The following is a 21,974-nucleotide window of genomic DNA, read 5'->3' as shown; positions in this document are numbered from 1 at the left end:
TGTTTTCCTGATTTCTCTTTCTGCTAGTTCATCATTAGTATATACGAATGCAACAAATTTCTGTGTATTAATTTTGTGTCCCACTACTTTGCTGAATTCAGATATTAGATCTAGTAGTTTTGGAGTGGATTCTTTAGGGTTTTTTATGTACAATATCATGTCATCTGCAAACAGGGATAGTTTGGCTTCTTCCTTGCCTATCTAGATGCCTTTTATTTCTCTGTGTTGTCTGATTGCCATGGCTAGGACCTCCAGTACTATGTTGAATAGAAGTGGGGAGAGTGGGCATCCCTGTCTTGTTCCCAATCTTAAAGGAATAGCTTTCAGCTTCCCACTGTTCAGTATAATGTTGGGTGTGGGTTTGTCATATATGGCCTTTATTATGTTGAGGTACTTGCCCTCTATACCCATTTTGTTGAGAGTTTTTTTCATGAATGATGTTGAATTTTGTCAAATGCTTTCTCAGCATCTATGGAGATGATCATGTGGTTTTTGTCCTTCTTTTTGTTGATGTAGTGGATGATGTTGATGTTGATTTTCAAATGTTGTACCATCCTTGCATCCCTGGGATGAATCCCACTTGATCATGATGGATAAACTTTTTGATGTATTTTTGAATTCGGTTTGCTAATATTTTGTTGAGGATTTTTGCATCTATGTTCATCAGGGATATTGGTCTGTAATTTTCTTTTTTTGTGGTGTCTTTGTCTGGTTTTGGTATTAGAGTGATGTTGGCCTCATAGAGTGAGTTTGGGAGTATTCCCTCTTCTACTTTTTGGAAAACTCTAAGGAGGATGGGTATTAGGTCTTCACTAAATGTCTGATAAAATTCAGCAGTGAGACCACCTGGTTCAGGGTTTTTGTTCTTAGGTAGTTTTTTGATTACCAATTCAATTTCATCGCTGGTAAATTGTCTATTCAAATTTTCTGTTTCTTTCTGGGTCAGCCTTGGAAGGTTGTATTTTATTGGAAAGTTTTCCATTTCTTCTATGTTATCCAGTTTGTTACCATATAATTTTTCATAGTATTCTCTCATAATTCTTTGTATTTCTGTGGTGTTTGTAGTGATTTTTCCTTTCTCATTTCTGATTCTGTTTATGTGTGTAGACTCTCTTTTTTTTCTTGGTAAGTCTAGCTAGGGGTTTATCTATTTTGTTTATTTTCTCAAAGAACCAGCTTCTGCTTTCATTAATTCTTTCTGTTGTTTTATTCTTCTCAATTTTATTTATTTCTGCTTTAATCTTTATTATGTCCCTCCTTCTACTAACTTTGGACCTCATTTATTCTTCCTTTTCTAGTTTCATTAATTGTGAGTTTAGACTGTTCATTTGGGATTGTTGTTCTTTCCTGAGGTAGGCCTGTATTGCAATATATTTCCCTCTTAGCATGGCCTTCGCTGTGTCCCACAGATTTTGTGTTGTTTAATCATTGTTGTCATTTGTCTCTACATATTGCTTGAACTCTGTTTTTATTTGGTCATTGATCCATTGATTATTTAGGAGCATATTATTAAGCCTCCATGTGTTGGTGGGATTTTTCATTTTCTTTGTGTAATTTATTTCTAGTTTCATACCTTGGTGATCTGAGAAGCTGGTTGGTACAATTTCAATCTTTTTTAATTTACTGAGGCTCTTTCTGTGGCCTAGTATATGATCTATTCTTGAAAATGTTCCATGTGCACTTGAGAAGAATGTGTATCCTGTTGTTTTTGGATGGGGTGTTCTGTAGATGTCCGTTAGGTCCATCTGTTCTAATACGTTGTTCAGTGCCTCTGTCTCTTTACTTATTTTCTGTCTGGTTGATCTGTTCTTTGGAGTGAGTGGTGTGTTGAAGTCTCCTAAAATGAATGCATTGCATTCTATTTCCCCCTTTAATTCTGTTAGTATTTGTTTTACATATGTAGGTGATCCTACATATGTACCTCAAAGAGGTACATAGATATTTATAACAGACCCTTTTTGTTGGATTGACCCCTTTATCGTTATGTAATGTCCTTCTTTGTCTCTTGTGACTTTCTTTGTTTTGAAGTCTATTTTGTCTGATACAAGTACTGCAACTCCTGCTTTTTTCTCCCTGTTAGTTGCATGAAATATCTTTTTACATCCCTTTAATTTCAGTCTGTGTTTGTCTTTGGGTTTGAAGTGAGTCTCTTGTAGGTAGCATATAGACTGTTCTTGTTTTTTTAATCCATTCAGTGACTCTATGTCTTTTTATTGGTGCAGACCATTTACATTCAGGGTGATTATCGATAGGTATGTACTTATTGCGATTGCAGGCTTTAGATTCATGGTTACCAAAGGTTCAAGGGTAATTCCCTTACTATCTAACAGTCTAATTTAACTCACTTTGTGTGCTATTACAAACACAGCCTGAAGTCTTTTTTTTCCTCCTTTTTCTTCCTCTTCCATTCTTTGTATGTTATGAATCATATTCTGTACTCTTCGTCTATCCCTTGGGTGACATCTATTTAGCCTTAGGAACATTCCATCTATAGGGTCCCTCCAAAATGTACTGTAGAGGTGGTTTGTGGTAGGTAAATTCTCTCAACTTTTTCTTATCTGAAAATTGTTTAGTCTGTCCTTCAAATTTAAATGATAACCTTTCTGGGTATAGTATTCTTGATTCAAGGCCCTTCTGCTTCATTGCATTAAATATATCTTGCCACTCCCTTCTGGCCTTAACATTTCTGTTGAGAAGTCTGATGATAGCCTGATGGGTTTTCCTTTATATGTGATCTTTTTTGTCGCTCTAGCTGCTTTTAAAAGTCTGTCTTTATCCTTGATCTTTGCAATTTTAATTATTATATGTCTTGATGTTGTCTTCCTTGGGTCCTTTGTGTTGGGAGATCTGTGTACCTCCATGGCTTGAGAGACTATCTCCTTCCCAGATTGGGGAAGTTTTCTGCAATTACCTCCTCAGTGACACTTTCTATCCCTTTTTCTCTCTCTTCTTCTTCTGGTACCACTATAATGTGACTATTGTTCCGTTTGGCTTCATCACACAATTCTCTCAATATTCTTTCATTCTTAGAGATTCATTTTTCTCTTTGTGTCTCAGCTTCTTTGTATTCCTCTTCTCTAATTTGTATTCCATTTACCGTCTCTTCTACCACATCTAATCTGCTTTTAAATCCCTCCATTGTATGTTTCATTTCAGATATGGAATTTCTTAATGATTGAATCTCTGACTTAAATTCATTCCTGAGTTCTTGAATATTTTTCTGTACCTCCATAAGCATGTTTATGATTTTTATTTTGAACTCTCTTTCAGGCAGATTGGTGAGTCTAGTTTCATTTGACCCTTTTTCTGGGGTTTGTGAGATTTTGGTCTGAACCATGTTCTTCTGACGTTTCATATTTCTGTGTGGTGCCCACTAGTACCCAGAAGCTTCTGTCTCTGGAGCTGTTCAGCCCCTAGAGTGAGGTTGGGGATCGTAGGGGAGTGGAGCTGGTGCCTGGGGGGGAGGAAAGATCTGTTCCCTGATTCCTATCTGTGGTGCCTGTCTCCAGTGTCAGAGCCAGTGGGTGAAGCACACAGGTGTAAGCGTCTGCACTTTGCATCTCTAGCTGTTGTAGGCAGGGCCTCCCTCTGGCTGGCCTGATGCCAGCACAGTGACTGCAGGTTTGTGAACCGGTGCTGGCAGGCTAGGAGGAAGGCGCAGCAGGCTGCCTGTCACAGTGGGGGGCCTCAGAGCTGAGTAGGCAGCCAGGGGGATGGGGCCCCTGAAGCTCCTCAACGTTCCCAACCAGCTGGGCAGAGTGCACCCAGAAAACCTTGTCCAGATCTCCCCTCCCCCTCAAAGCAAGCTCCTTGTAAACCCCGCTCCTTCAGCATCCCTCTTGCTGCTAGGAAGCCTCTCAGACCACCTGCCTTTCCCTTCCTCCAGAGCAGCCAGGTGTGGATCCCCTCCTCCACAAATGGCCGGAATCTGTCTCTCAAGCAGTCCACCTGTCTGAGCTCCCCCACATCCAGAGCACCACACAGTGTAGGTTTCTGCTCCCAAAGCAGACCTCCAGGGCTCGGTGTTCAGCAGTCCCAGGCTTCCACCCCCTCCATGGCAATGTTCCTCTTCCTCCTGCCAGTGAGCTCAGGTGGGGGAAGGGCTTGGGTCCCACCTGATTAAGGCTTTCGGACGTTATCCTGTTTTGTGAGGTGTGCTCTGTTCGTGAGGTCTGTGTGCAGTCTGGTTCAGCCTTCTTTCATGTTGTTTTAGGGTTAGTTGTATCAATTAACTACTTTTTCATACTATCTGTGGTTTTGGGAGGAATTCTCCATCTCACCTCTCACACCGCCATCTTGAATCCCTCTCTCCATTACTACATTTTAAACTCTCATTTTGTCAACTCTAAATCTACGCAAGGAATGAGGAATGAGCAATTCCTTCATAATGCAAAGTATTTAGGTTAACGGTGATATGGTATCTAAGAGGAGGTGTGCAGGATACTAGGGAGTAAAGGCGGTTCAGATTAAAGGGACAGTGGAAATAAAGATTTAAATAAAAGGTCATGTGAGTTTTCTTTTGAGATCTCATGTTTCATCTACTTCTCATTTTGAGTGTTTAAAAGATAGATAGAGTACAAGAAATTACTTGGTGGCATTGATGGTTGAGGGTGGGGACAGGTGGGGAGGATGGGGATAGTTAACAACAGACAACTGATTGGGTGGGGACGCTGGAATGGAGAAATGTTGCTGAGTGGAAACCTTTTCCATTTAGGGGCCCACTGGAAGAGGCAATTTCACAATCTTCTTTACCTCCACCATAATATGCTGGCTCTACAAATCCCACCCTTTCCATTTCTGGCATCCATTCACTGGTGCTCTTTTCCCTTCCACTCTCCTCTCAGCACTCAACTCACACCCACTATCTATCCATCGGTTTCTAAGGGCTCTACGCTCTGTTGGAGAATTAGGGGCATCTATAGCCTGACTTTTTGAAAAGTTGGTCAACTCTGAGTCTAAAGCAAAAGACTATCTTTTCAAAATGGCTTCTGAATTTCAGCTCTCCAAGACCACAAACTTGGGGACTTTGAAGATGGAGACGCCCTGAAAGACTAATTCATTGTTTTAACATACACAAATACAAAGTCATCTCTTATGAAACATCCACCATTTTAGAAAACTTTCAGAATCAAATCTAATTATGATTACCTCTCATAAAGAGGCTAGATAACCAGGACCTCATCAGGAATAAAAGTTACATTAAGATGTGGCATTATTTTATTAAAGTACCAGAATAAAACATCCTTGACCAATAAGTACTATTGCAGTTTTTTTCTCTAAACACTAGCTAGAAAAAGATTCTTAAAATAAAGATTTTTAAACAGACAGCATTTAGTTGCATTATATAGAAATATTTGTGTGTATTATTTATGTGGTATTGGAGGGCAGACTCCAGCATGTGGAATCTGTGTGCCTTGTTCAGTCCACAAATATTCAGTGAGTATACACCATAGGTAAGTTCTGTGGAGGTAACAAAGATGAATTCCTATTCTGTGTAAGATAGATGGAGAAATAGAGTGTAGGCTCCCTGAAAGTAGAAAGTATTTGTTTGTTTTGTTTATTGTTGTATCTCCAGCATCTACAACAAGGGCCAGTGACCTTCTCCTTCCAAAGGGCCAGAGAGTAAAGATTTTAGGCTTTGCTAACCATGTACGGTCTCTTATTGTATATTCTTCTTTGTTTTTACAACCCTTTGAAAATGGGTTACAAAATGTAAAAGTGTAAAAAATATTCTTAACTCCAGTCCTGCATGCTAGAATTGGCCCACTAACTACAATTTGCCAATCTCTGGTCTAGGTTATTGCTGAGCTCTAGGAAAAGCATAATGAATATTCATTAAAAATGAATGAATGTGTTCAATGAATGACTATATAAGCAATGGAGACATAACAAAGACAGCATGGTTAGTGCCTTTCAAGAGCTAAGAGATAAGGAAAGGACGCAGCTGTACAGAAGTGTGTGTGTGTGTGTGTGCGTGTGTATACACACATACAGAACTGACAATCAGGGTTAGAAGACTCAGAAGAGGACAGTTGGAACGACCAAAGAACGTGACATTTATAGCTGACCTTGGACAGGACTTTTAATGAAAAGCAGTTCACAAGAAGTCTAAGTGGAAATCATTTCTGATGACAAATTAAGGAGGCAATTATGGAACTCATGGGTGAATATAGGTAGTTATTTCTGTATCTTTCAGAAACTATAAACAATTCTGACATATTTATTATAGCCACGTAGCTTCTGCAGATCTATGTTTATTATAGCCATGTGATAAATTTTGTACTAAGTCAATGTGTCTATTAGGGAGTCATTCTTAGAGACTCACATGACAATCTTGTTAAGGTTGTGAGAAAGAATATGATGGTCTTAAGCTCATCCTTTGGGCACGCTAATCCTCACAGACCTTTACGTTATAGTAGCTTTCTCTACTTCTGAATCTTTCTGGGCTTCGACAGAATTGCACTGAATTTGGACTTCTCTTGTACTTGACATCACTTCCAACACGCAGAAACTAGTCAGTCCATGGGGCTGACTGCTGTCACTGTGTGGGTGAGAGAAACAGTAAGTCTGGAATCTGCTTCCTCAAGGCAGCTCCAGTGAGCAATGACTTATTTAGCACAGACAAGCCTAGGGACACTAGAGAACAGATCGAGGATGCTTACCGGGCAGCTGACTTTACATGAAAAGGGCACTTGAGAGCCAATGAAAACATTATAATCTTTTACTACCATACAAAAAGACTTGCAAGGCAGCAGAAGGTAAAACAATCTATTTACACAACACATACATTCAAAAGCATCATTGGATCGAGATGGTCAACCACCCGTCAGTGCAGACTAAAACAGTGACAGACTATATGTTCCATATTTCATCAGAAAAGGAGCAAGATGAGAAAGCCCAAAAAACCTAAGAAAGGAAACATCTGAGATGACCAGGACAACACAGGACCCTTCTCACGCCAGGAAAATCTCTACTATGTGGCTTATCTAAGATATTAAGTGCTATGATGAACTTAAGATGATTTCATAGATAATTACCAGATATATTATCATAAACATATTCTCTTTTTCTGAGAATTTGAATACAAAATATAGTTAACAATGAAAGCTGAATCTAATGGAAACATTTTTTTTTTTGATAGCTTAAAAGGAACTCTGGGGCATTACACTGCCTCAGGGTCATCATTATGCACAGCCGTCATCACTGCTCTGCAGCTGTACAAGAGTTCTTCCATTTCATATGAGGCTACCTAACATAGCAGACTCTATTTAGTTTGAAAAAGAAAAATTTGGAAGCTGATTGAATGTGTAAAATTAGACTTAAGGCATTTCAGCCTGTTTTTCCATTAAAATGAGAGCTAATGGGTACTTATTCCAGTCCTCCTTTCTTGGTGATTTTCTCATTCTTGCTGTTGGGTTGCTCTTATTTTTTCTTTCCGGTCTCTATTTGCTCCCTACTTCCTTTTAACCATTTTTGCCCCAACTTCCAATGTCTTTACTGACCTCATGAGCATTCTTCCCAGGGCTTCTTTTCCTCATTTGGGGAGTTTCATTTTTCTATTCACTTCTTATGCCATTGTTTTTACCATTAAAGTAAAGGGGGAAATGGGAGGACCAAGCTGATAGAAAAATGTATCTGGCTCCTTTTAAAAGACTAGACTGAGAATCAAGAAACCTGAGTTCTAGTCTCCACTGTCACTAATTTGCTGTGTGATCTGCAGTAAGCTATTTCACCCACTCTGGGCCTTGTTGTCCTTCTCTGGAAAATGAGAGATTTGGACTACATAATCTCTAAAAACCCTTCTGGCTCTACCATTCCCCATGTATAATTTTCTTGGCAATCATATAGATGACAGTTATTCAGGGAAGTTTAAATACATGTAATTTTTGCCTGTATACCTCAGTATGCAAGTAGATCTGTTTTGGCCCGTAATACTCACTATGAATTCCTTCACTGTTGGTCCTTTGGAGTACTTCCACTCAATGTATAATTTCTTGAGAAAAGGGACAAGCTCTTCCTTCTCTCAGTATCCTCAGCACTTAGAAGAGTGCCAGTACTTTGCAACAGTTAATAAATGTTCCTTCTACTTTGTGTTGCCTCATCTCATGACATTTTCTGTTTATAAATGTTTATATTATAGAAGTTTATCACCTTTAACTTAACTATTCAATATCTATGGTTTCTGCCTACAAGTTACCAATAACACCCAGTTCTTTGGAATATAATATTTTCCTATAAAGTGACAGGGCTAATGGGGAACAACACTATCTTCAGAAAGAGACTGGACTGACTGATAAGGAAATCAATGTTCACCTCCTAAATAATTCACTAAAACTTACTGCTAGGATTCTGCACTGGTATACTACTTGTGTTACTAGAATTTCAGTTCCTACTTTAAATTGTGAATTTCAGAGTAAAAAAGCTTAAAAAGCCATGACTTTTGGAAATGCATTTGAAAAGGCAGCTACAGAAATAATAAGAAGTCTTAATAACATTTTGGTTGCTCGAATTCCAGAAGTAAGCCTAAAGTGGTATTATAAAAATTACTCTCACAACTTACACTTTCCATCAATAATAGGATTTTAGTGAGGGAACTCTATTAAAAGGAAGTTCTCAGTTTCATACATTGATCTCACAAAAATAGGAAAAGAAAGTCTAGATCAGTTATAGACCTCAAATTAAAATACTGGCATTTGTTTGGACCACTTTGTTTCAAAAGAATGCTTTTTTTGCATCTTAAAGTTCACACTTCGAACATTTAATGATGATTAATTGTAAAGGACACATGTAAGACTATAATGTAGCTAAATGATGCATTTGTAATTCATGTGAAACAACATAATTAGTTCTCCAAGGGTTCATCAATATATTATTCTACTAAACAGAATACTTGAAAGTCCCACTTGAGTTTTAAATGCAATATGAAGCCTTTATTTTAAGCATGGCTTCCTCTGTGTAATATTCTCATAATTATTTTCCAGCAACAAGAAATATTAGGTTGATCATTTTTATTCTAGCTGTTAGCCCTTCATGCTGCGAAGAAAACCACTTCATGGATTCATTTATTTCAATACAAAACTGACATATTTTGGGAGCTATGTTTAAAATAAGAAAAACAAGAGAAGATCTAAGTTCAAAAATGTTGTAAGAGGTGAAATTTTAACTAAAAGAATTATTTTAAAAGCCCACGCTTATTAAAAGTTAGAAAATATTTCTATCACTCCATCTGCCACCCAAAACCTCTATCACAACAATATATAAACAAATAGAAGTCAGTTTTAAGTACAAAATTTGACTCATGCAAATAAATTACCATCTTTCAATACGCAGCAACATTTTCGTATATACTAAGAAAAAAGCCAGGCCATATTCTTCATTTTGATGCACATCTCTATGTACAAGACAAATTCCCTAACACTTTTCATTTAAAAATAATCAGTATATGTTGGCTAAAATTTCATGTATGAGTTAATGCAAGTCATACAGCTTACACATCTCATAAAAGTTCAGCTTGTTCTTGCAACTACTGTCTGCTCATTGTCTCTAGAAACTCTAAAACTTGAAAAATACATAGTGCTTTTGAAAAGAGGCTGGATGAGGTCATTCAATGCCTTTTCCTTTGAGACTCCCAGGTAATGATTTTTAGCCACTGTTCTCGGTTTATTTAGAAATCCACATCCCCAAAGAATAGTATTTGTCTTCGTACAGTGGCCTGTCAATGTGCCTCGTTCTATAGAAGAACTCAAATTAGCAGGCATGAAGCCATGGGGAGCAGTCAGTAAAGTACTGCCAAAAGGACTGATGGAACTTTTATTCCTGATGCTGGATTTGGGGAAGGGACGCAGTGGGGGAATGTCTGCTAAATTAGCTTCAGACAACAGTAGCCTGCAGCATTTCCTGTCAGTTAGCCGTTTTCTTTATTGAGGGTTGGAAAATAGAAGGTGGGAGTAAAAAGCAAAGGACAGGAAGGAAGAGAAGAGTGGATTCACAAAGACCTGGCATACGTGCAGGAGTTCAAGCGGAGGATTTGAGAACACATGTCCCAGGATCCGTAAAAGGCACCTGCGAGGACAAAGACTTCCATATAGTACCAAAGGAACAATGCAGGTCACTTAAGTCACTTGGAAACTGTTTAATATTTCAGCTTATTCTGCCAATATATATATAATTGAATGGCTGCTGTGGAATCCAAGTATACTTACAGACATTGTTATCCAGTCTTGAATATGCGTAACAAGTTGTACTGAAATAACGGACAGAAAGAATAGAAAGACACTGTGTAAAAGAGGGAGCTTTTTATTAAAGCTAAGCTCATTCGTAGGATATGTAAAGTTCAGGATCATCAGTCTGGCTCTGCAGGTGTGCTTCAAGGACACTACTGGAGACTTAAATTCCTTCCCCCAGAGCATAATTTCGAGACTTATTTAGTCTCAGAAACTAAACTGGCCCCCTTATGAAGTGTCTAGTGTAGTGACACATATAATTAGGCACTCTGCTATCCTCCTGAGCTAGCTTGTTCTTGTTCACAGTTTCAAAGGAGCCCCCCTGGGGCTGAGCTGGGACCACAGTAGTCTTGATGCACACAGGAAAAGATGAGTTATTTTAGGCATAGGGGTCTCTGAAGGTGAAAGGGCCCCAAGAGACCAACCTGCAAATCCTACCAGCTGAGCTGGGCTATAATAGCTGTGGAACCTAAGAGCAGTACCCCAAGATTCAGAAAGAGAATTCTCAGACCCCTTTATTTAACCCAGCAATTTTACCCATACTTTTTTACACAAGACATGGAGCAACAGCCAAAAATACACCTGTTCAGTGAAGACACACTGGGAAATGTAGTCCTAGCAAACAGGTGTCTCATATCTTCTGTCACAGACCCGGGGCAAACCTACCCCTGAACGCTGTGGCGAGCCCCTAGGAGCATTGTCCTTAGATAACCCCCCTAACCACCCCATGCCAGCTGGCCAGCGAGCCAGGAGGAATTTGTTAAGGACATGCTAATCACATTAATGTGAGACTTTGCTTTGTTAACATAGTGGAGACTCAAAGTAGCCATGTTGATTCATATTTATGATTAGAGCTCTGTTACTCTCCCACTAACAGAAAAGGAGTCGACAACTAGAACATATGCATTAATGTATCATAGTTGTGTGCTTAATGCTCCCTGGCCATGCTATCTTAGGCACCCCAGACAAACTACAGCATCTGTTTTATTATATGACTCTACCTACAGAGATAGAGTTAATGTACAAGTAATAAACAAAGAGGTGTTTTACAAGATCAAAGAAACAGCTGAACTGATCCCAGAGTATAAGTGGGGATTTACAGAAAGACCTCCCTGATCTATCCATGTCATTTAAATCAATATGGGAACATACTCCTCTCTCCCCTTGGAATCACCTTCTGATATTTGTCAGATCCCTGACCCAAACCACACCCTGGACCAGCGATAGGCCTCCTCCCACTGCAGACAGATAACCTGCTGTCTGTTCTCTAGACATTACCTTCTGGTCTCCCAGATTTGGGACCCAACCGCTAGCCTTTAGCACTTCTCCCACCCTATGGGTCAATCCTTAGGGACTTTCTCTGGGGGCTCACTTGACCCACTAATCCCATGATGATATCAGACATAAGACAGACATGTTTTGCCATTTCTAAAATGCACACTTTTTCACATAACATCTCTGAGGCTGAGATGAGATGCGTCTAACAATTAATGATGGGCTGCAGTTTAATTGGCAGCATTTCTTTCTTTCTTAATGGTACATAAACTAATGTCTGTCTTACAGTTGGTACTATCTTAGATTCAGTGATACACGGCAAGAGTAAATACCCAGTACCTCAAGTCCCCTGATGTGATGGCTCAATATACAGCATATTCTGTGCATGATGCCTGTAGGCTGCACTGCCTTCTTCTGAGATAACTAAGGGCACCCTTCTAAAGAGGCACCTAAAATATGGACCACAGGGTTTGGTATCACATAACCTCAATCACAGATGAGATAATGGGTACTTGCCAAAAAAAATAGCTATGGACTACCAGGAGAGTGCTTTCCAGCAGGAAGCTTCTGTTCTGAACCAAACCAACCAAATCTTTCTTGGAGGAATTTAATGAGACCTGTGCAGAGAGGGATATACATGGTAAGCAGCTGGAGAAGCTCAGAGAGAGGGAATGTTAAGCAGAAGTGGCATGGCAGTGAAAGCCGTGAGTAAACGGACACCTTGATGTTGAAAGAAGAACCAAGAGTGTAGGCATCACTGGGAAGAAGAAAGACAGAACAACAAAAATGGAGGGCAGAGTCACCATAATGGCAAAACATGAGAGTAGACAGATTAGTAAGGCACAAGTGGAGTGAGGTACAAAGTCACCTGCTCCTAAAGGAGGACTACCGCAGAGTGGTCACAGTGTCACCAATGCTGCTGTCAAACTGCCAGAGCCACTGTTGTAACTGGGACATCCTAGTTTTGATAAGGCATGGCGGGGCAGCCACTGTGTTATTTTTTCCCCCTGTCTCCTTAACACTACATCACTGAGAAAACCTCACCATGCTTCTGTTCCTTGCAACAGAAAAAAACCCTTATACAATATTAAACAACTGCAAGAAAGCAAAAAGTAAAGTACAAAGAGAGTGTGGTAAGAGTTACAAATGGGCTAAGCCAGAGAAAGGAGGAAGACCTTAGAACACAGGAGCTCAAACACTTGGGGCAAGGTGGGAGGCTAGAGGTGGAAGGCCAACTCCATTCTATCTCTTCTTTTTCCCTTCTGAAAGGGCATTGTCATTTATCACAATTTCTTCTCAGTGATAGTATCTTATTGGGACCTGGCTGAATCCTAAAATTGGGCTCTCATTCTCCTCCTCAGCAATAACACTCAGGGTAGAGCACACTCAGCTCATCTCCTTTCCTCAAATTACCTTGGATTAATAAAACTCACACTCCTTTCCAGTCAACAGATCTAACAATATTCCCATGGTTATTTCAGTGCATTCAGTTCAGCCAACATTTATTAGGGTACTGTCTTTCCATCCAACGTACTTGAAATGGGCCCAAGCTCTTCAGATCAAGGACTGAAAGAAACTACAACTCAGCATTGTATTTATCTCTTTATTTTGGAGTTTCTAAATATGAAAAAGCACCAGTTTTAAAATTTCACTTATGGAATATAAAATTATGAGAATTACTTTCTAAGAGAAAACTATCAATCAAAAGCTTCTCCTAATTCAGGGTCACAAGGAACCACTTGCCCAAGTGAAGCACCGATTTGTAGGAGGGTGTTAAAGAGCACTATTTTCATTCTCTGTACTATCTGCTGTGAAGACTGCAAACTGAAACCTGATTATGCTTCTTTTCTTTTTAACATTTGAATGAATTTAAGACTTGAAATGGTAGTAATTCAAATCCAATTAGTTAATCTTTGTAAAGGTGTAATTCTATTACTGTCTTTAGTATCTGAATTCTGGCAATAACCTTCTGGGATAGTTTCTGTCCCTTAAATTCAGTGCTTTTCTTGCACTTCTTTGGTTTTGAAAAGACCAGAGCTTGTTTCACTTGGGTGTCTTTGTTGTTATTTCTATGGCTTGACAATGTGGAGCGAGCTGTGGTTCTCCCATATTTTGGATACCTAATAATAAGCAATGATTTGCTAACATAACAGAATGATACTCTCCAGGACTGGTCATCACTATAGGTCTTAGCATATAAGGGAAGGAATAAAATGAAACAAAACAGTAATCCTGGCTCAGATATGCATTTGTCAGCAGGACAAGAAAGTGTTCAGACCGTATTTAATATGTGACAACATTCCTCTGAAAACTTGCTCTCACAGACTTTCACCACCTCTCTCTTACCCTGTCATCACGTTGAATACATATTTAGTCACCTTCTACGATCTTATGTTCTGTCAAATTCATTAAAAAAACCTAATTGTCAGGATGCCTGACTCTTCTTAGACTGGTGGCCTCTGAGGTGTGTTTGGTTTTATATGAGGTCTCAAGTTGCCTGTGGGAACCCTTTCAGTTACCTGGGTACCACTTAAACACCTTCTGGCTTTAACATCGTCAGAATGGAGGGGCAATTCCAACATGGTCTTTTGTAATTTAGCCATTCAAGGGGAAATGCATAGATCAACCTGCACTAAACTGTATTGCTCACCTCAGTGAAGGAAACTGCCCATTAAAATAAGTCTGCTGTTTCTGAGGGGAAAAAAAGTGACTGCTTACAGGCACTGGGCAAGGCACATACGTATACGAGCAGGCCAGATGAAACAGTACTGGTACATATATCACTAGAAGTGTAAAATCAAGCTCTACATGTAATTTCCAGTCAATGGGCAGGATGGCCACAAGTAACGTACCACAAAACGGCTAGGAAGTTTTCTTATAGCCTGGATAATTTTATAAGCCAGTTGCCAGACACATACTGTTTTTGGTAACAGATAAGCTCTACATTGAGTTTGGCTTCATTTCTTAGAGCTCTCTCATTTTCTCTAGTGCTAGAGCCCACAAAGGACTGAGAGACCACTGGTACAAGAAGGATATATTCAAACCAAATGTTAACCTCTTGTTGGTCTAGACTAAGCTCAGAAGATACAGCTTTAGGCAACTAAAACTATAGCTGTACTCTCAGTTCCATAATTGGCTCTCACAAGCCTATTTTTCAACAGTTGAAAACTAATCATGTGCTTAAGTTAAAGCTTATATAACCTTGCAGCAAAATGATGATCGTGAAAGTGCCATTTCCATCAACTTTTTGTTTTAAATTGCTCAGAGTATCTCGTGCATATCTGTTTTTGGAAAAGAAGCACAAATTAGATGGAGTTTATTTTTCTTGAAAAGAAATGCTGATCTCTATTCAGAGGCTGCTAATAGCATTATTTCTCCTTCCCTTTCGGCACACAGAGAGGAAGGGAGGGGAGGGGCACTGGGGGAAGGGAGTGTTATAAAGACCTTTTTGTAGAACTGTTTTTTGCACCTTCAATTACCTCATGGCAGGTGCAATGACCACTTTGTGCTCTCTGGAGGACAAAAGTGGCAATTTGTACTTACAAATACATAACCGTATCGGGAAAAATGAGGCCATGCTGAAAATCTGCCCCAAGATGTTTAAAGGACACTGAGTTTTGACTCAGATTTACACATAAGTCAGTGCCAAATGACAAATTTCAAGCTTCACAAGTTCAGACATTGATCAGGGAATTGGAGCTTCAAAGCCACAAAGTTGAATGCTTTTGGACCAAGGAATATTCAACAAAAGCTGTATAAAAATGCATCAATGAAATTTGGTCACCTCAAGTAAAAATCAGCAAGGCACAACAAGGATTTGATGAATGAAGAATGCTAATTTCCATTCTTTGGACTTCCCTGGAAAATGAGAATGGAATCACTGTCAAAAGTTGGTAACTACATTTTCAAAGTGGACTTTTAGTCCACTTGAAAAGCTGTGAAATAATACCATACATTTGTATAGAATGTCATAGCTTACGAGCGTTCCTACATACATTACATTTCTTTCTCATATCAAGGTTCTGAGGTAGGACAAATACGATTTATCCTCATTTTATACATGGAGGCATTTAGGGTAAAAGGTTTGCCTGAGGTAACAGAGTATTATGAACTGTATTTTTGTGTCCCTGCCCCCTCACTCCTGGGTTCATGTTTGAAACCTAATCCCCAATGTGATGGTATTTGGAGGTGGGGCCTCTGGAAGGTAATTAGGTCATAAGAGTGGGCCTCATGATGGGAATAGTGTTCTAAGAAGAAACATGAAAGAGATGATCTCTCTTCTTTTCTCAGTCATGTGAGGGCACAGAGAGAAGGCTGGATGTCTACAAGCCAGGAAGTAGGACCTTACCAGACATGGGATCTGTTGGCACTTAGATCTTGGGCTTCCCAGCCTCCAGTACTATAAGAATAAATTCTCTGTTGTTGAAGCCACCTGGTCTATGGTAACTTTGTTACAGCAGCCCTGGATGACTAAAATACAGAGCTAGGAAGCATAAAATATTTAATATACATATACACACACACACACACACACACACATTCTAGACAATGAGGGTAAAGACTTCTTATTTAGATGTTTAGACATAATATTTGATTATCTTTGGGTGTGAGACCGGTGGTGCTGCTGGCACACTGTGAATTGCTTTTGGTATTTCTAGCATCACAGAACTGTCCTAGGCATTTCAGTCCTTCACTAAGTTCAACATCTTTTTTTTTAAGTTCAACATTTTAATGCCCTTCAATTATACATTTACATATGTATTTAGTTGCCCACATACAGTTAACATTGAAAAGGATATTCTACTCTATGAGAGTAAGCACGTGCCATTATTTGTCTGAGATAGTTTTGTTTCCTCATTTGGTAAAATGAAGGGATTGACATGACTAATCCATTGAGGCACAAAAAAGTACTGTATAGGTTAGTATAATATTGAAGAAGAACCTCGTATTTACTTTCAACGGAGGCAATATGAACAACCTATAGAAAGCCTAATTCTCAGTCAGAGGAATTCAAATCACCAGCTATTGTGCTGTTTTATATATTAATTATTGTATTTCATTCTTGGAACAACCCTATTAGGTAAACATTGTTATGTACATTTGATGTGTAAGGAAATTGAGTTTTAGGGAGGCTAGGTAATTTGACTAAGTTTATGCAACTAGTAATGATGGAAAAGGGGTCAGAATTCAGTTTATTTGATTAAACACTGCTCTTTAACCATTAAGTCCCTAGTGTTCAAACTTCAGTAGTACATAGAAGAATGAGCTGGGGCACTTGTTAGAATGCAGATTCTAGGGCAGCATATACTGTCATTCAGTTACTCTGGGGTGGGTTCTGAGAATCTAAATTTCAATAAGCTCCCCAGGTAATTCTGATACTGCTCATTTTTTTTTAACTAAGTTTGAGAACTAGTGCCATTTATTATACTGCCACAGCTAACATTGCTTTCCCTGTAATAATTTTGTATGAGTCTTTTTAAAACAAGTCACATATTTGAGGTAATTTCGATTTTTTAAAAATTCATAATGCTCAGTCTCACTGCAATTGGGAAACTTACCAAGTGAACAGAAATTGTGATGTCATATGAGAGTATTGATATTTGCATAATGGCTGCATAGGTATGAAACAACTTTCATCTGATTCAGTGAAGTCAGAAAACAGGCTTTCTGCAGGTTTAAGTACAGGCAGGTAGATAGGTAAGTAGGAGTAAAAGAGAGACAGGAAAAGAAAAGGGAGAGGGGCAATAAAGAAGAGAAAGGGAACAAAGTAAAGTAAAGGATTGAGCTACTTTTGAACATAAATAACTACATTTCTCTCAAGAGACAAACAGGTTCTGATTAAAATTTGTGTTTTGACAGCCATGTCTTTTATCTGGTTTTGTTTAGGTCCTTAAACTGATGACAGGGCACACAATCCAATTGGCAGTTGTGATTAAGAGGTCAGGCAGTGAATTCAGTACTTAAAAAAAAAATCTCACTCTTTTTCTTTCTCGGCCTTCAACTGGCACTTTAGTCTCCTAACTTATTCATGTCAGCAGGAAGTGATGGCTGAACACCACCCTCCACTCACAAATCTCCATTATTACCTTTTGCTTCATGGAAATAAATTCAATGACGTTTAGCTAATCCAGGCACATATATAGCTTTTCAGTCTCAATTATTGTTTTCTTTTTCGCCTTCTGAACTATTAATCTAGTATGAAAAGCTTAAAAAAATTAAAAGGCTTTTTAGAAAAGGAATCACTTTTGTCCCTATACAAAAGAACAGCAAAAAAGGTACTCCCAAGGACAGAGTCCGTTAAAAATCAGATTATTTCCACCACGCTCCCCTATTATTCATCTGTCAGTAAAATATGTCCTCTCATTGTCTCGGTTTGAATGCCTATTTTTATCTGACCGGAGCTATACGGTCATTTTTGTATTTATTACTAAGTTCTTTAGGTTTCCTCCCCATTCTACCCTCCCCACTCCAGAGCATGTTTTCTGTTCTTAAAAACTGGGCCACATGCCTCTGAGGAGAAAGTAGTGCATTATTTCATTCCCACCTTTTCTTCTCTTTTGGCATCTCTGAGGCCTGCTATGCCCAGAAGTGCTCCTACTCAAGCTGGACCATCAAATCAATTATCACAGCAGTCTGCTTTCTAAATATGAATGGCAATGAATGACAACAGGCAAAGCAAACTTTCAGCTTTGATTTGTCATTGGTAATGTAAATCTTTTTTTTTTTTTTTGGCCCCTCCCCTCCTCTTTTTCTCTCTCTCTCAATTTCTCTGAGTCTCTCCCTCTCAATCTGTTCCTCTCTCATCGATGTTGGAGAGGGTCCGGCCTTTTGACCAAATTCTCCCCCCTGCTGTCTGCAGCTGCATTGTATCAAATCTTCAAATAAAAGCTTCACCTTTGTGAGTCAAAGTCACAAGAGAAAATGGTACTGGGTGCCATTATTGCTATAAAATCTCTTCTTGCTAACCTCTGAGCCTGATTATTACTGCCTCCGAAGAAGCACAACAGTGTGGCATTCTTATTCATTTGGACTGTTTAAAATTCTTGCCTGCTCCAGTATTTGAAGCTTCAATTGTTTTGTGCTTAATGTTGCTCATTTCATATCAAGTTCTTGGTTATGTGAAATACTTTAATTTTTAAAATGTTATTATATCCTAGCTGTTTAAAAAGATTGAGAATGCCATAAAGAAAGGGACTGGTTTAAGCAAATGATAACTAGCTTTCACAATGCTGTATGTGGTCATTAATCCTTCACTCTTGTGAGGAGGTCTACAATTTCTGGTACACCATAATGCTTTGCTTTTGTTTCTGTTTTTTTCTCTGAAACTGGCAGCAATTCTTTTCATTGGCCAATGATGTCACACTTTTACCAATTATATTTAGAACTATTGCTTTTAAAAATGAGTTCAAAGCAATAACATAACTTGAAAATAACAGGTGATAGAATAAATTATGCCAACCATAATTATGTGCCATTCTTAGAATATAGACTGTCTTGATTTAGTCAAAGTATGATGAGTTGTATAGGGCTATGGCCCAGAACCAGTTAACTGTTGAATTAAGCTGTTGATTCTGTCATAATCAGTCCACCATAATGAACAATAATCTTCACCTCCTACTTCATGACATGCATACACCACTCTTTGTGTACTGCAGGTACATGATACAGATACAAAGGAGTATGAATTATAATTCCATCCTTCAGGAAAAACCTAATTGAAGAGATAAGTCACAGATACCAACCAAAATGATGATAAAGGGTACTGTCTGCAAAACATCAAGAGAATGACATAGAAAGCATGTATTATGTAATGTAGGAAGCAGATTGCTTCAAAATAGGGTGGTTGATGGCACCTTCCCAAGGTAGACGAGATCTGCACAATGCTGGAGGAGTATGGTGGAGGCATAGATGAGGTTTTCGTTAGTACAGAGTTAGGAGAGAGGTTATCCCCAATGGGCAAGCAAACAACTTAAACTGATTTATTCATGGTTTATTCTTTGAACAATTATTTTTGAGCTCAAAGATCTTTAGTAGCTAATGTATAGATGATCAACTAAAAATGGAGAAAGGAAACCTGCATAAGGTAGAAAAAGTTGTATAAATAAATGGATGAAAGGTCTGAAGAACAGTCTCTGTGCAGCTTACCCTTAGGCCAGGAGGTATGAGATGGTGGATCAAGTTGGCTTTCAGGGACCAGTGATAGCTACAACATACAGGATCTTAGTTTGGGCTGATTCAAGTTTTTACAAGATAGTGTCTGATCTCTTTAGGAATTCTGAGTCACTTCAAAAGAGATCTCAATGGTCAATTTCCATCTAGATGTATAATGGCTGAGGCTATCCTATAGTGGTTGCAATCTATGACTGGTCCAGTCCAGAGTTGGATCCCTTGGGGACTCTTCTTAGACTAGTGTTCAAACTTTCTGTATCAGTTTCCTAGGGTAGCTGTAATGAATTACCACAAACCGAGTAGCTTAAAACAACAGAAATGTACTCTCTCACAGCTCTGGAAGCTAGTTATGAAAAAGAGGGTTGACCGCTTGGTTCTTTTTGGAGACTCTAAGGAAGAATGTGTTTCATGCCTCTCTTCTAGTTTCTGCTGGTTGCCATCAATCCTTGGCATCCCTTGGCTGAGAGCTGCGTCACTCCAGTTGCTGCTTCCAACAACACGGGGCATTCAACCTGTGGGGGTCTCTGTGTCCCTGTTTTTCTACCTGGCCTTCTTCTAAGGATACCAGTCATCAGATCTGGGGTTTACCTTAATTTAGTATGACCTCATCTTAACTTCATTACATCTACAAAGACCCTATTTTCAAATAAGGTCATGTTCACTGGTACAGGGGATTAGGACATCAACATATCTTTTTGGGAGGGCACAATTCAACACCCAACCTTTTTACAGCCAGTTATTAAAGTTTTATTCCTCTAAATGGGATTGTATAATCCTATCCCAATGATTCATGTCCCACAATGCTTTTTCTTTTGAACCACGCAAGTTGATGTGACATCTACATTTAATAAATAACCTGACTTTCAATTAAAATGAGATATCTAATTTCTAATCTCATTTAGTATATATTAGAGCTGTCTTTAAAATCTATTCTCTACTTCATACAGCAGGAGCAAGGTACTGAACTCAAAGTTACATTAGGCCCTGTGGGGAGATAAAAATAAATAAAAAAAAGAATTGGCTCCTACTCTCATATAGTTTACAGCTTTGAGGTTTCACAGCATAGAATGTTCACAATGGAAGAGATCATAAAGATCATCTATTCTAAACCACTCATTTTATAGATGAGGCCTTTGAGGCCCAGAGAGGTTAACTAACTTGCCCAGGGCTCACAAAGTTAATTGGGGAAATAGAACATGCAAAGGAAACAAATGGAGGGCACAATTTTAAAGAAACCCTGCAATGGCTAGTATTTTGCTTTCAGGTATGAGGTATACATTGAAAGTTGATGATGTGCCATAGAGGGATTAGATCGAAGTTTAGTCAGGTGCAATTCTGGAGTAGATGCCAAGGCTCTCCCTCCTCTTCTTTGTCCTGATTCCTGAAGCTTCCAAGATGGTAGAATGTCTCCCTGACCTTCCTTTTCCTGGGGCATGAGTTTCACTCAAGTTTCAGTTGTCTGGGAAGCAACACTTTTCCAAATAGAAAGGTGAGACATGTTCTCATAGCTGTGCTGCTCTGCTTGTGTCAAATCTCTGATGACAAGCTAACCAGGGAAAAGGAGACCCCAAGAAGGATGGAGGCCAGGAGGAAGGTCTGAGGAATTATAGATTTGCTATGGACAAGACAACTGTGATACATGGTTCATTGTTTTCTGTTTCAAAAAGGAAATAAGCAGTATTACTGATTTTGAAGGAAAAGAAAAGGGTACTTTTGCCTAGTTCAAATACAACCAATCATTGCAACATCTTGTGGGTCACCGTGTAAGCTCTCCCTTCTCATTTTACAGAAAAAAGTTTGATATTTTAAAAATGATTATCAGGAATGCAATTAATAACAAACTAATCATGGAGTTAAAGAACAATGAAGTCCCATGACATTCCATCACAACCTAAATGAAGACTTAACAAAACAAGAAAAAAACTGAAGGAAAAAAAAAAGAGGAAATTACAGGAAGGAACCAATAATTTGTTTATCTTGTTATTTTATAACCAGCATTAAATCATCATCAAATGAGCTTAGTTTCTGACTTAATGGAACTAGCATTTAATCTGACTTGCCTAATAAAAGGATAAGCTTGCTTTTTGCCCATAAAATGTATAAGATTTAAAATTGAAGTAGAAAAGCACCACTTTCCAATCCTACTATTTGGGGATACATTGAAAAATTAACTGTTTCTACTAATTCACTCAATATTACATTCAAAATATCCTTTAAATAATTACATTTCTTAGAGCTAACTCTAAGAACTGCAATTTCAAATTAGGTGATTTCAAGTACACCTATATGCCTAGATGTGAATTAACA

At 38.7% G+C, this 21,974-nt stretch overlaps 1 protein-coding gene across 5 annotated transcripts in view; it reads right to left on the bottom strand.

The window, feature by feature from the left end:
• The window catches only part of DIAPH2 (diaphanous related formin 2), a 943,365-nt gene that overhangs the window by 102,443 nt on the left and 818,948 nt on the right, over positions 1–21,974 (bottom strand). The window lies entirely within an intron of this gene.

Source organism: Manis javanica, chromosome X, assembly GCF_040802235.1.
Source record: "Manis javanica isolate MJ-LG chromosome X, MJ_LKY, whole genome shotgun sequence".
NCBI lineage: Eukaryota > Metazoa > Chordata > Mammalia > Pholidota > Manidae > Manis > Manis javanica.
This window is presented reverse-complemented; position numbering and strand designations above follow the sequence as displayed.